Source organism: Mirounga leonina, unplaced genomic scaffold (genome assembly GCF_011800145.1).
Source record: "Mirounga leonina isolate KUSES-001 unplaced genomic scaffold, KU_Mleo_1.0 Mir_154, whole genome shotgun sequence".
Lineage (NCBI taxonomy): Eukaryota > Metazoa > Chordata > Mammalia > Carnivora > Phocidae > Mirounga > Mirounga leonina.
Window position 1 is genome coordinate 8,209,931 of NW_023270389.1, and position 16,170 is coordinate 8,226,100.

The 16,170-nt window shown below is 46.8% G+C and overlaps 1 protein-coding gene and 1 non-coding gene across 5 annotated transcripts in view; both read left to right on the forward strand.

The window, feature by feature from the left end:
• PBX1 (PBX homeobox 1) overlaps nt 1-16,170 on the forward strand; it is a 284,693-nt gene that overhangs the window by 120,709 nt on the left and 147,814 nt on the right. The window lies entirely within an intron of this gene.
• Nucleotides 13,289-13,392, forward strand: LOC118014665. Its single transcript, XR_004680352.1, has one exon. It is a non-coding gene; the product is annotated as a U6 spliceosomal RNA (small nuclear RNA).

Below are 16,170 nucleotides of genomic sequence, written 5' to 3' on the forward strand. Positions count from 1 at the left end.
ATGATTCATTGTTTGTGCATAACACCCAGTGTTCCATGCAGAATGTGCCCTCCTCAATACCCACCACCAGGCTAACCCATCCTCCCACCCCCTCCCCTCTAGAACCCTGTTTGTTTCTCAGAGTCCATCGTCTCTCATGATTCATCTCCCCCTCTGATTTCCCCCCCTTCATTCTTCCCCTCCTGCTATCTTCTTTTTTTTTTTTCTTAACATATAATGTATTATTTGTTTCAGAGGTACAGATCTGAGTCTTGCACAATTCACAGCGCTTACCAGAGCACATACCCTCCCCAGTGTCTATCACCCAGTTACCCCATCCCTCCCACCCCACCCCCCACTCCAGCAACCCTCAGTTTGTTAACTGAGATTAAGAATTCCTCATATCAGTGAGGTCATATGATACATGTCTTTCTCTGATTGACTTATTTCGCTCAGCATAACACCCTCCAGTTCCATCCACGGCGTTGCAAATGGCAAGATCTCATTCCTTTTGATGGCTGCATAATATTCCATTGTATATATATATACCACATCTTCTTTATCCATTCATCTGTCGATGGACATCTTGAATAGCCTTTCTTCTTAGAGCACACCTGTATTCAGTGTGCGTTGACACAGGGGGTTCTCATCAGCACCTGACAATGCAGGGAGAGTTGGAATGGTTGCCCCCATTCCATAGATAGAGCAGTGGAGACACAGAGACATGACATGACATCATAATTCAAGGTCACAAAGTCATTTGGTGGCAAAATGAGGAGGACTCCTTAAAAATGCAGAGGAGCCTGAAGGACGGCCCGAGGATGTGCTATGAAGTGATTGAGAGTTGTTAAATCTTAAAAACAAAACCAAAAAGAGAGGACGTATTTTGAGTATTGGGGGCAGGGGCAGGAGTGACTGGAATATCGTGTCCCGCCACAGCACAATTCATGGCAGAGAACAGCTGACCACAACACCTTCTGAGGAGTAGTTTTCTCTCCTTGATCATGTCGCCATGTTGGAAGCTGTTCTCAGCTCCTGTCCTTTTGTTTTTCCTGCTCTGTCACTTCTGCTCCCCGAGTGAGGACCCATCCTCTCAATCTCATCTGGCCACAATCTGAGGCTGAGGCAGACCCTTCCCTCCAGGGCCTGCAGGCCATCTTGGATTTTCCCACAGCTGACAGAAAGGCTGCTGGACCCCAGGATGCCTGCCTGACTGTTGTACCACCATCCAGTGGGACTTCTTGTCCATGACCAGCTCAAGTCTGTTTGAACATCTGCTGTATACATTTGTGTGTGCCACACCATCTGCTAGGGGAAATATAAAAAGTTTACTTGGTGTATGGTCACTGGCCGTAGGCTGCTTTACCCAGACAGAAAACTAGCATGAGGGTGAGAATAAGTATAAAAGAGGATGGATGGTATGAACTCAAAAGTGCTATGGATGCACTTATTAATCTTAGTAATCCTAGAATTATGCTGTCACTTAGCCTTGAGTATAGGTGGCACTAACAAATATTGCTTGGATGGATGAGTGGATGATGGAGGGAGGGGTGGATGGATGGATGGATGGATGGATGGATGGATGGATGAGTGGATGATGGAGGGATGGATGGATGGATGAGTGGAAGGGTGGATGAAAGGGATCAGTGTGAACCATGGTAATACTGAGGCAGGTTTCTTTGGAGGCAACGGGGCTCCTTGTAGACAGCACAACCATCCATCCCCATCCTACTCCTCACCACCTTCTTTCCCATTACAGCAGTGATCACTAATTTATATAGCACTTTACATTTGAAACAATCCTTTCAAGAAACACTGAGGAAATAAAGAAGCAAAGAATAAAAATGATTACCTGTAGAGGCCAGGCGTGAGGGGCGAGTAGGGGTATGGAGACAAGAAAGGGAGCAAGACCCAGCAGTATATGGGAATCATAACACACATATTACGGATGTATTTTTATACTGTAAACACATTACCTATTTAAAAATAATAAATATTAAAACCAAAAAAAGTTTCAGGAGCATCAGCTTGCCTAATCTTCATAGCAACTGTGCCTGTGAAGGGGGTGGGTAATTTTTATTAGGTACTAATTTCACATAAGGAAACCAAGGCACAGAGAGGTTAAGTACGCAAGGTCATAGAGTTAGTAAGTTGTAGAGTCAAGACTAAAGCCAGATTGGGTTATTTCTACCACAGCATGTGGCTTCTGTGAGCCTTGGCCCAGCTGTGCTGATCCCGCTGCCTGTGTGAGTCAGGCCTTCCCTGGGACCTTGCTTTGCAGCGTAACTGTGTGTGTACTGAGGTCTCTACGCAGGAGGGAGGACGTTGGGTAGGGACCCTCCCACTGCCGCTGTGGACATGGCAGAGTTAAACTCCCAGGGACAGATGTGGCTTGGAGTTAGAAAAAAAGGCGTCTCTGAACCAGCCCTGCAGTTCATACTGCTGGGGAAGGGAGGAGACCTCCAACAGGTAGCTTTCACCTGGTCCTTCGGGTGGCCCTGCTGTCCCCTGGGTGCCTGCCGAGGACCCAGGGAGGTACAGGTGCGCTTTTTAAAAATTCACATTGAGCCACTTCGCTTTTAGGAAAGAAATACGTTAGTGCCTGTTTTTGCTAACTGAAAGAAATCCGAAGGGGATTTTCGCTTTTACGAGAAAAGGCGGGAAGCGGAAATATCGTTCAGCGTTGGCTTTGCAGCAAGAGTTACGGAGGCAGTGAGCACCTGGGCAGCAAGGGGCACCACCCAGCTCCTTCCTGGGACCCACCCTCAGTGTCTCAGCCACAAGCTGCTAGAACTCTGACCTGGGTCCCTGAGCTTCATCTCCAGGGAATTTGTGTATCCCGTAGCAAGATGTATCCTAAGGTATAAGCCTGAAGGAGGGTGCCATTGGCCATTCTAGTGTGTTCTCACTCAAGTGTGTCTGCTGTTCTGTTTGCAGCTCTCAGGCCCAGCTAGTTCATGGCAAGGCTGTCCCCTGAGCATCACACAGCTGGTGAAGAATGGATCTGTCCATAGACTCCATGAGAGCATCTACTGCCCCAGAAACCATAATGCCTTCCTTTTAGCAACCTGTTGCTCGGCAGAGGTATCTTATGCCCGTTTGCCCTCCAGAAGAGTTAGGACGGTGTCCTCCCAGCCCAGCCTTTATATGGGTCACATTCTGTTTGGATTTCATCTGAAACGGTCCATTGTATCTTCTGCACTTCCTGACCCAGGTCCCACCTCCATGAAGCTTTCTGGGGCTATTCCAGACGTCACAGCTACCCTGTCTGTTGATTCTGAGATTTCGAACTTCCTTCAATAACTTCTAGAAGCTTCTTTGCTTCTGCTGAAGTGAGATTTCTGCCTCTCCAGATGGAATCTCCCAGTTGACAAATCCAGTGTACACTCTTTCCAGTTCTAGACTCTTGCTGTATTCAATACCCATGACTTTTCTCTTGTGAAACTTCTACCCCCCTTGATTTCCATTTTATTCTATCTGTTCCATAGTTCTTTGGTTGGGACTTCTCAGTGAACTTCAATAGTGCCTGTCTCTTGTCTCATCACTGAAATATTCCCCACCATTTCTTAGGACTTCATTTATCTCCTCAATACTCACAGCTCACGAATGTATCTGCCTGTAGTCTCATTGCAGACAGGGGCCTTATCTTTCTTGCCAACCTCTGCCTCACCAGGGAACAACATAATGTCTGAACCAAAGCAGCTATCCAGTAAATATTTATTGAAGAAATGGTAAATTACTAAACCCTGTATTTTCAGCCCTGGTTGATTCTATTTCAGATCTGCACATAGAACTGCCTGGCAGGCATCTCTCTGCCCATGTTCAACCGGGCCCTCCAGCCCTTCACATCCAGAGCAGACCTTCTGAACCTCCCTGTCTGCATCCGTTTTCTCTTCCTGTGTGCTTTCTCTCTTTCATCTGCCCAATCCAGAGAGCTCATGTTTACGCCAGACTCTTAACTTCTTCCCAAGCCTGCAGCATCCCTCTTCCCCACCTCCCATCTAATCACTGGACAATCTGTGTTGATTCTAGAAGCAGGCATTTATTGAACACTTTATCCCAGGCTTGGTGCCAGGTGAGGGAATACCAAGGTAAACACACCCTAACTATGTCTCATAGCCTTTCCTCCCCCCATCTGCCACATTCCTGGGTCAGGCCCTCACCATCTTTCACCCAGACAGCTACGTTGACCTCCTAGCTGGTATCTCTGCCCCTAATATCTTACAGCTGTTCATCCTCTCTGAGGCCCACCGTGACGCTCCTAACATGCAAACCTGTTTGCCACACCCCTATTGAGAATTCTTCACTGGCAGTCCCAGTGTCAAGATCGACAGCCCCGAAACTACAGTTGTGAAGTATGTCACAAGGAATTTTGATACTCATAATAGGCTAGGACCTGAGATTGCAAATTATTTAAAATTTTTAACTAATTCGGGACGCCTGGGTGGCTCAGTCAGTTAAGCGTCTGCCTTCAGCTCAGGTCATGATCCCAGGGTCCTGGGATTGAGTCCTGCATCAAGCTCCCTACTCTGCGGGGAAACTGCTTCTCCCTCTCCCTCTGCCTGCTGCTCTCCCTGCTCATGCTCTCTCTCTCTCTCAGACAAATAGATAAATAAAATCTTTTAAAAAAAATTAAATAAATAAAAAGTAAATAAAATTTTCAGCAATTCGAATGATCAACATTCAAATGTCGCTTTCACTCACTTGAATTCCTATATGCTTTCCTGAATGGAAGAGAAGTAGCTGGGAAATGGGCATTTCTCTGGGCACACACGCTGGAGTCGGCCCTGAATCTGAGCACCATTGAGCGTGCGTCCTAGACACAGCATTGAAATCTGCAGGATGAACACCGAAGACCTTGGCATAAGTCCACGAGTCTCATGATCTAGCCCTTGTCTACCTCACCAGGGCTATTTCCTATCATTTTCTTCTATCTCGTGGTAGGCTACAAATACGTGGAGTTCCCTACAATACCTAACACTTGCCACTTTTTTTCTTACACCTTTGAAGATTGCCTCCCCCACCAGGGATTCCCTGGACCTGCCATCCCTAAAGTAAACCACAGCTAATCATTCAAATCCTAGCAGGGGCTTTGTCCAAGTACCCTGACTCAGTTCTAGATTTTCCTTCTTCTTTCTCTTCATTTTGCCTTATATATTCCTTCATTGTAACATATATTACCCAGCCTTTGTAATTTTATTTTTTACATGTTTATTTTCCCATTGGACTGTAAGGAGATAAATGCTTTTCTGTATTCTTCCAATTGTTGAGGACAGGCTTGGGCATTTAGTAGGTGCTCCATAATCATTCACTGTATGAACTAGGGAGTCACATGGGTACATCTTCTCCATTGGTCCCAACATTCTCCAGAGGTAGGCAACTTTAGTACCATATCATATCTTGATGGACTCAGAGAGAGCCCGAGACAGGGCATCCGAGGAGTGAGCCCTAGCTCATCCATGAGTGGTTAATGGCCCCAGACATGTGACATAAAACGTATATCCACCTGTTTCTGTGTGCATGGTCTCTTTGTTGGGAGAGTCCTATGAAATGGTTGCTTAGACCAAGTTGGAAAATACATATTGGGAAGTATGAGTAGGATGTAAAGGTAAAGTGATTGGCGTTGATGGTGTGGCACTGAAGGTCTAGCAGAGGGCTTCGGGCAAGAAGTGGAGACCCTGTGGGGGTACCTGGGTGGCACAGTCAGTTGAGTATCTGACTCTTGGTTTTGGCTCAGGTCATGATCTCAGGGTTGTGGGATTGAGCCCCGTATCAGTCTCATTGCTCAGTGGGGAGTCTGCTTGAGATTCTCTCTCTCCTTCTCCCTCTGCCCCTTCTGCTTGTGCTCTCTCTCAAATAAATAAATCTTAAAAAAAAAAAAAAAAGGAAGTGGAGACCCTGTGGTTATTTGAGCACAGATGGCACATACTGAAACCAGAGTTAAGGACTTTTATTCTGATAAAAATGTGCAGGATGTATACTAGACTGGAGAGAGATTGAAGGCAGGGATGTCAGCCAGGAGACAAGAGGACCTGGGGTCTAGGTAGATGAATGGTATTTTGGGAATGAAAAGTCTCAGACTATTTCAAAAGAAAGATTAACAATGTATGGTGACCATCTAAATATGGAAGTTGAAGGAAAGGTAGGAGTCAAGAATATTTAATTTAATTCATCAATTTAATTCATTTAATTCATCGATTAATTTGGATTCCACAAAAAGTTTGAGATGGGAGATGACTTACTACAATGAAAAAGTATTTAACGATATAACCGGCCCCAAATTGCTGGAGGATGTGGTCATAGGTGCCCACTTTATCATGTAGCTGTGGGAAATGAGGCTTTGCCAGGATTGCCCTTGAGGCGTTTGCTGCACTGTGTGCAAGTTTGAACTGGACTCTAAGTTGGCTTCCATCTCTTTACCGATGTGTCTGTGTCTCAGGTGTTACCTGGGAGAATGGGATCAGCATTAATAAGAACAAGGAAATTGGGAAAGGGATGGAATTGGAATACCTGGTAGAGTTTTGTTCATTTCAGATTGTGGTCGATCTTTCAGTTTCATAGAATATTGTGCTTTCTGTGCATTGTTGATTTTCTTATTGGCTATGTGTCTGACATTCATTCGATTTTGTCTCTCCAGAGACAATGTGTGATCTGCGAGAATCATGCTCTATTTTCCCGTGATTTCTAAGACTTTGCCTTCTAGATCTTGCACCTCCTTTCTGGGAGGAGCCCAAATTTTTTGTGGACCAGAGTCAAATATAATGAGAAAGAATTTTGATTTTGGAGTCAGACTGACTTGGGTTTGTGTCCTGAATCCTTCATCTACTGTGTGGTATTAGGTGGGTTACCTAACTTCTCTCATGTCTGTTTTCTCAGGACTAAAAGTGGAGATGGTAATATCACCTACTTCATAGGGTTTGGGAAGTATTATGATAATAATAGCTAATATTAATTTAGGGGTTGTATACCAGGCACTGTGTTGTTTATGTTCATTATTCTATTTAATCCTCCCTGCAAAGCCTATAAGGTAAATACTATCATTGTCCCCACTATATTGACCAATAAACTGAGCTCAGAGGGCTTAAGTAACTTGCCCTAATTACCCAGGTTGGAATTGGCAGAGTAGGGGTTTGAACCTAGGTTGAATGACTTTGACAGCTGAGCCCTTAACAACTAAAAGCTCCGCAGCCTCCCAATTCTCTCTCTTTCTGTGAAAATCTGAAAGCTCTCCTAAGACTCCCATTTAAGGTGATCACCCCTTTTACCATGTTCCTATAACAAAAATGCCTGTAGCTTTAATTAGCATGTATTTTCTAATTATTCGTCTCCTAATTTTAGCCAGTTGTTCATATGTCCCTCCCTCTTCACTGAATTATAAACTTTTGAATGCAGGAGCTGTGCCTACCTTTGCATTTCCCCTCCAGTGCCTTCTTTATCCATAGGCGTTCTCGGTCTGATTTGTTGGAAAGAAATTCTGTGAAAGGCTCAGCTTACTCTTTCCCTAGGGGCCATCTTTGGTGCTGTGAGGTCACCTTTGCCTTTCTGTTACCAAAATAGAAAAATTCAAGTGTCAAGGAGTCCTATCAACAGCAGCAATGAAATGTGACCATTTAAAATAATGAAATAATGTCACTTAGTCTGATGGTGGTCTTTACATCTACTCTCCCACCCCCACGCCCCCAAATAAAAAGTCATAAAAGCAAAGTGATCTTTGCCTCAGTAAGTTAGGTTGTTTTTGATATTTGGAATTGAACTAGACAAGAAATGAAGTATCAGGAACCGGTTCCTCCTTGCCTCTGGGCATCAGACGTGCTGTATCCCATTTGGTCTTAACTTCTTCTCACATTTGCCCCTTCGGTTGGAAGGCAGGCATTATTCTGAAGCTTTGCATAGACATATGGGGTTTTGACCTTCCCTTGGTGGGGAGCAGGCCTGGGAAATCGGTGGGGGTGAATTCCCAGGGTACCCGTTATCAGGAGGGCTGGGCCCTGATCCTATCCTTTTCCCCATTCTGCCACAGACTGAGATGGAGCAAAGAAAACCGGTGGCCCCTTGGGTAGCTGACAAGGGCAAGCAAGACGCCCACCTCTGAATGCCCTTAGGGTTAGAAGTACTTGTTAACTGCTCTCGAGTGCACAGTTGAGTGATAATAATGGTCCTGTCGGTAAAAACAGTAATACACAGAGTATTTCATACTCATCAAAGCATTTTCTACAGTGTGCCTCTTCTTGTTGTCGAATAGGAGGAATTACAGGATTGCGTTTGGCAGTGTTCAGTGGAAGGCCTTTAGTTGTTTTTCCCGTTTCGCTCCCTGTCTCTTCATTCTTTCCTTATCCCCAGTGATCTCTCGGATAGTTACAGCTCACCATTCAGAGCTCCATGTTGGCAGCCTCGCCCATCTGTCCAAAATAACGGGGAGCCAGGATGTTAGCATAGAAGGCACCATGCACTTCGGACTGTGCAGTTGAGTCATCAGAGTGCCCAAAGGCCACCCCCCCAAACCTCTTGGATCGTATTTCAGACATGATTCCAGCTGTATGGTGGTCTGGTTTTCCAGCTTGATCTGGTCTTACCATACCTGCATGGTAATCGCTAATATTTACTGAGCATGGTTAGCAGCTGCTAACTGTAGATCTGAAACGGTCACAGGTACTAACTCAGGTAATCCCCACCCCACCCCCGGGAGCGAGGTAACATGTTTGTCCCCACTTCCCAGGCGAGGGCACAGCACAGAGGGGCTTGGAAACAAGGTTCCAAGGCCAAGAGTCAGGTCTGGCTTCCATGATCTGGTACCACAGCCATGCTCTTTACTATAACACGCCTCTGAAGAAGAGGAAACTCCAGGAGGCAGTGAAACTGTACGAAGGAGAGGAGAGAACTTACAGAGCCCAGCAGATGGAGTTTATGTACAATAGACCGGCTGACTCCCACCTAGCCGTGGGTCTGGGTGGTAATTGGCATTCATAATGATAAATGATTCGGGTCACGAAGAGGAAGCCAAATTATGTTCAGGATTATCCATCTACCTATCTATGTGGATATCTTTGGAAGAAGCTAGATGGAAATATACATGCTTTTAAATGATTGACATCCAGAACGATGAAAATACACACGGTTTTGGTAGCCCCCCAGAACGTGGACACGAAGCAGCCTTCCGGAGTGATTTATTTCTCGGTGTAATGCTTCCTCGCCTTGCTGCCTGCTCTGGGGTTCCAGAGTTGCGGCTCCCTGGGTGTCTCCCCCAGAATAGAGGTTGCGGGGGTCACGGGACCGCCTCTACCCCTTCTCGCTCCAGGAAGGATGCCAGGGCTGGGCTCTGTGTTGCTCTGCTTCTGCCGTGGCAGGTAGAGGGCGTGCGGCGCGGTCAACATCAGTCCCTTCGCGAACCACCATGGAAATGGAAGGGGGGCGCTCGGGATTCGAGAGGAGAGAGGGGAGATCACTTCTTTGTCTGCAAGCGAAGTGCTGTGACTGTCCCTTCAGGTCTGTGGGGGTGTCTGTTGGATGAGAAGGAAATTCTTCTCTTCTTGGCTTCTGCCTCCCTGAGCCCCTTTATTTTATTTTTGTTTTTTTCTTCTTCTCTGCCTTTGTAGAATCATATAAAATAAAAACGCCCAGCAGAAAGGGAGCTGTGATGCTGTCGTCCCTGGCGTTGATGTTATTTATTTTCCTCAGTTGCTGCTCTGGAAGCCCGGAGTTGACAGAGCGGTTTTGTAGAATAGAAACATTATAGACTGTTACTGTCAGAGTGTTAAATGTGATGGATAGAGAAATAGAGGAGAAGGAGGGGACTTAATACTGAGAGCCAGGGTGCTCATGGGAAAATAAACCATCCGCATATAAGAAATGAATGAGGTAATGTGGCGGGAGGTAATGGGCTTTCGCAACACGCCGGAACAGAGATGCTTATTACAGGGTGCGCTTAACCCTTGGCGCGCCGGCTCCCCTTTGTGGGTTCCGGGCCTCTCGCGGGTCCGTCTGCGGGAGCACGTGGGTGGCTCTCCTTCAGGCGGGGGAGCCGGCGGGCTCGGAGCGGCGGAGACGAGCGTGTTCTTAATGACGCTGGGGGAGCCGCCTGCACATCGCCAGCCTCGGCAGCTCCCGGGGAGGGGGCGCGGCTGGGCATCCCCGTGGCCGTGCAAACGGGCCCTGATTGCCGGGGGCGGGGGTGGGGGGGCTCTGCTGGTTTCTCCACCAGAGACCCACGGGGAAGGCGCACATCCGTTACTTGGGAGAGAAGGAAATTCGTGGTACTTGGCTCCCCGGGTGACCCCCCGAAGATGCTCTGCGGCTTTATGTAGCCAACGCCTAGCCGGTTGTGCGTCGACCAGAAGGTGCTGGCTTTGCTGTCAGGCGGGGAGGAGAGGAGCAGAGAGGGTCATCTCTATCACTCCTTGTCAAGCATGGCGCCTGCTGGGAGGTGAGCGTGTCAGGTGGGGACCCTGCATCAGTCGGGATGATGGGAGGGACCCCCCGCCACGCAGCTGGAGGGAAGTGAACTGAAAGGCGTTCGGGTTCAGCGAGCAAGATGCTTTTCCTTTGCACTGGGTTCCTGTGACCTTTCCCACCCACTTTTGCATCCTGATGGCGGCCAGCTTTGTGTCCTGTGTATGACGAGCATTTGGTCAATTATGAGGATTCAGTCGATAGGGCCCCCCATCTACCTGCTGGGTGGCCCTGAGTGAGTCATGTAGTCTGTGAGTGTCAGTTTCCTCATCTATAACATGGATACATTTATTATCAGGAGTAAACATAATCACGCTTATGAAAGCGTTGGCAGGCTATAAGACATTGTGCAAATACCAAAGTATTACCATTATTTCTGTTGTTAGTAACGGAACAATAAACAGGCATTAAGTGATAAGGTGAAGAACTTCACCCAAGAAATAATGTTTTCAAGCCAGCAGCTGCACATGCTTTAACCCCAGGCAGTGCTGTTCTGGGCTGATGGTAAAGTGGTGGTCACATGGTCAAGGACACCGCCCTGGTGGGATGTTTATATTGTTGGCACTGGGTCAGGGGGACCCAGGGGACCACTGTCACCCTCAAGCTGGGGCATTCCTCCTCTCCTGTTCAAAGTTTTCACAGAACCACCGAGTTTGGGAGTGAGAAGGACTCATAGGGAATGTCCGTCACTGGCCTTGATTTGGTTTGGAAAGCGCTTCCTGCTGGAGCACCGACCCCACCCCCCGCAGCTGTTGGATTTTCCCCTGGAGCTCTCCCATCTAAGATGTTCTCAGCCCATCCTCATCCTCCGGGATCTAACTGCTGCCTATGAGACCCTGCCGTTGAGGGCCCTGTCTTCACCGTGATGGTCCACATCCTGGGTTTTGTTTTTTTGTTTTTTGTTTGTTTGTTTGATTGATTGTTATGATTTCGAAGGTCCTTAGTATTTTCACAGGAGCAGAAGGAGCGAGGGTCCTTCTAGAAGGACGTAGGCTGGCATGGTCTGCCACAGTCTGGACTCTGCTCTGGGTCTCAGGCCGCCATAGGGTGACCACCGGCAAGGTGAGGGGCCAGTCTGACCTTCCTGTTTCCTTTTCTCTGGATTCTGTCCCCACTCCTGGGTCCAGACCTGCCATGCAAGTGGGAAGCCCTGCTTTCCCCTGCCCCTCCTGGGATGCTTTCTCCTGTTTGTCCTCTGGGCATATCCGGTCTCTGTCTATCCTTCGCACTTTGCTGCTTCGTACTTTTCTCAGCAACCACAGCCTGTAGTGAATTTTCCTTTCTCCTGATTCCTCAGATTTGTACAACTCTGTGCAGCAGGTAGCTCTTCACAGTTTTCTGGTGTTTCTCTGATTGTTTCACATGAGAGTATCTTGTCTTATGAAGGATAGTAAAAGTTTCCTGAGAAAAGGGCTATGTCCTGTGTGTGTGTGTGTATATATATATATATATTTGTTTTCTTATAACTGGCATTACACTACCCTCTCCTCTATTGATTTGTCATGTATAGCTTTCTTCTGCCTCACCAGATTCCCAGTTCCTTCTAGAAAGAAGCATTATCTGAGGTATCTTTTGCTGTCCCAGATCACCTAGTATATAAGCTCTCTTGCTGTTTCTTTAGCTTATTGGACAGTTTTTGACAGAAAAGTGCTCTTCCTGCCCTTGTCTACTTTATGTGCTCAGACACCCTTATATCCAGCCTTGAATGGAACTGGAATGGATGTTGGGTGGACGTGAAGAATAGTCCCAGCCGGTGACAGGATCTTGTCTCTCGGTAAATAATACAGTTGTGCGTTAGGGTTAAGAGTAGCTCTGAGGATGAAATGCGCTGGTGCATCTGAAGGGTTTAGACCCGAACCTGACACCTGCCAGACTCCAGAACTTGTGAGTTACAGCAGTCGTGGCGTCGGTGGTGATCGTGATCGTTGAAAAGCAGAAATAGTAGCAATAATGCCCGATGCCCGCCGGTCTGCCTTTTGTGCTCCATTTATATTTTGAGGGAGTTCCACCTGTAATCCTATTTGGATAGTCTATAAGCTGAGGACTACCACCACCAGACCCTCTCAGTGTGAGTCTGCCTTGGGCAGGTGGGATCCTTCTGCCTCTTGCTTGTTCTAAAGGCTGGAGCCTGTCATGGTGTCTTCCTGAGTGTCTCTGTAGTCCCAGATACTCTCTTCACATATGTCCCTCTAAAAGCCAGCTCCATTTGGCTTCATGAGGGAGGCTACATTTTCAGACCCAGCGAGGTACAAACCCCTGGTTTGGTTTGAAGTGTACAAGAATGACAGTGATGAAGCAAGAGGGGAGATCCAACTCTGGGCCTTTCCGGGAGACTGGCTCTCTGTATCCAGACCCCACTAGGATGCATAAAATGGGAGGCTATGGAGGGAGAGCAGAGCTCAGGGGAAAGGCAGAACGAGGTAAAACTTCCAGGGCAGTTCTTTTCCCTTGTTGATCAGCTATTTTGCTCAATCCCTTTCTTTTCTGTCTCAAAAGGCACAGTTCATGGTGCTGTCAGTTTCACCCCCTGGTCCCTCAGAAGGGGGTGTACTGAGGCCCTTCGTATTGGAGAAAGGGAACGCAATTTGGGTGGGAACTGCGAGACCAGTCAGCTTCTAGAATAATCTGGGCTACTTATAAAATGCAGAGTCCCAGGCCCTGCATCCACAGGTTTGCTGTCTGGCCTTGGAATCTGCATTTCATAAATACCTCCCATGAAGTAGATGGCTGCCGTGCATACCTTACTCTTTGGGAAATACCTCTACCTCCACCCGTCTCCCATTCCACCGTGGTGGTGGCTTGCTTCCTGGCCTTGAAGCTGATGGTCCACTCCCTGTGAGAGCATTTTCAGTGCAGCCTCGGCACTCGCTTCACCAGCACATATAAAAAATGAGAACAACACGGAGAAGATTAGCATGGGTCCTGCCCAGGGATGGCGTGCACATGTGTAAGGCATTTCATCTTGTTTCACTGAGCTCTGCATGTGTGGTATATGCCCCCAAATTTAAAAAGAGCACCTCTTGTCCTTTTATGAATGCCCCTATGACATACGACCCCAACCCAAGAACTTTTGACCTACATCAAGAACCTATTTTGGGGACACCTGGGTGGCTCAGTCAGTTAAGCGTCTGCCTTCACCTCAGGTCATGATCATCAGGGTCCTGGGATCGAGCCCCGCATCAGGATCCTTGCTCCACGTGGAGACTGCTTCTCTCCTCTCCCTCTGCTGTGCTCTCTGTCCGTGTGTCAAGTAAATAAACCTTAAAAAAAACAATCTATTTTGAAGAGACTGAAGAACCGGTATTATGGATCCAGAATTTTCCTATAGACAACTGTTGTTGAAGGGTTATTAAGACACATATACCTACACCTTTGTTAAAAAGTCTAGTTTGTAGCAGTTCCAGGGAGGGGCGGTCGGAGGGAACACGGTGCTCCTCGTTCCTCCTGGTGCCTCCTGGTAGTCTGAGGTGGCTACTGTCCTGATACTTTTAGTGTCTATTTATTGGACATGGGTCAGAATGTCTGCAGTTTGAACTGGGCCGGGGGACCCCATGCTAATGTTGCCTGAACATTCATGGAGATGGGGATCATGAGGGGAAAGTAAGAAGATGTCCTGGATTCACATTCACTGATGTGAATGTGCTCACAAGCTCCAGGTTTTCCAAGATCACGGAGATGTGACTGTATTTACTCCATGTCACGTGCACTGCCTCCTTCTGCTAGAGTTGCTGATGCCTTTGGGCGTTTACCCGTCCACACCAGAACTTCCATACTGGAGTGCACTCTTCACTTAGAGTTGGCCGAGTTGTGTTTGAGAGTGAGTGTGTGCTCTCACGTGGGTATATATTGCGTGTGTGTATGTGAACATGTGCACACCTGTGTTCAAGTGACAGGCCATCCTCATGGTCTCTTGGAGGGACTTCGTCTACGCCAGAGTGCAGAGGTAATTAACTTACTGCCTCATTTCCACTGATGTCCAACCATATGATGTTTTCTGATGTTTGAAAAACGTGGTGTTTGCAAAGATCCTTGTTCCTCTCTGACCTTTCGCACTGTGTGATTGTAAATGTGGGAAGGCAGGGAACTTCAGGATGATGGTGTAGACGTGTGACAGAGAGATGTCTCTAAGACAGCTGGATTGTGCATGTGGTGGATTCCTTGGTGTAGGTTTGTATCATTGGAGTTGAGTTGTAATGGTGGGACTGGGGGAGGGAGAGAGGAGGACACACAGACATCCGGGCACACACATAGACAGACATCCAGATACAGACAGACAGACACAGAGACACCTAGACAAACACACACACAGACACACAAATACAGACACACACACACACAGAGACACCCACAAACAGACAGACACATATACACAGAACTACAGAAACATACATAGACACACACATGTTCAGATACAGACACATGGACAAACAGACACACACATACACAGACACACAGACACACACACAGGGTCTTTGCTGATTATCACGAGCCTAAACTCATTTCAGCAGAGATGACCTGTTAGCCAGGAGCCCAGGCCTACAGGTGACAAGTTGGGCGTCTCTCTGGCTGGTCACAGCAGCTTCTGCTGGCTGCACTCGGCTTCCTGTCTGAACCGAGAAGCACAGATGCTCTCAGACCCAAGACAGTTCGGGAAGGAAAAGGGATGGTTCGTCCTCTGACCTTTCCTAAACCTCTTCCCCACCCAGATCCAACAGTACCCATGAGGACCCAACCACCTTGTTACGGTGGGCTCTGGCATTCAGAGCAACCTTCCTACAAATCTCTTTTTATTGGTATTTCCTCCAATTTAACCATCCCTGAATTGCATTTGAATCAGTTGAGAGAGAGAAGGGGAGGAGGCTCCCCCCCTTGCTCTTGGAAAAAGCAGCTCACAACCAGCTTTATTTGGTAAAACGCTGCAATAGATGCTTGTCAGAAATAATTTATTCCTGTTAGCTGTAATCTGAAGGAAAACAGATACAAGTCCTATAGTTAAAAAAAAAAAGTAAAGTAGTCTTGCTTTCGCTGACAGTACAAAGGTGTCATATACAAGAAGGATTGACACAGACCAAGGGGTCTTGTGGGAAATATGATAATAACTATAAAGAAGACAGATTATTCCCCAGTTGCCAACATTCAAACCTTTTTACAGTCAGTTCAAACATATAAAACTTTATTGCTCTAGCAGAAAGGGGAACAATTTCTGGTTGCACAGCTTTCCCAGGGCTGGGTTTATACTGTCTGTGTTATTGGTCTATAGCGGCATTTTAAAGTTTATTGAACAAGACTTTTACAATTGAAGGAAGTATATAAAACTGTAAATTTATTAGATTTTTCAGGATAAGTGCCCTTTCTAGTTGTGCTCAAGAATTCGGAGCTACGAGAAACTGCTAGTTACAAGACTTATTAATATTAAAGACTGAGAGTACGCACATTTTATACCTTAACTGATCTCAAAAATAATGTTATTATATTACTGGGATTCAGAGCTTAGAAGCTACAGAACTGGATGGATATACACATGTAGGACTCCAAATACCAGACGTGTTTATTTTTCGCTGGCTAAAAAGTTAGCTTTTGTTATATCTTACTTTATTTGATTTTAACACAGTTGGTCAGAATACTCCTCTGTTCACTGAAGGATGTCTCGGTTTTTTTTTTTTTTTTTTTTTTGTCAGATCCTTGCTGATTTCCCAGCATTTCTCGGTGGAGGGCTATAATGTGAGTACAGGTGGTGGGTTTTCA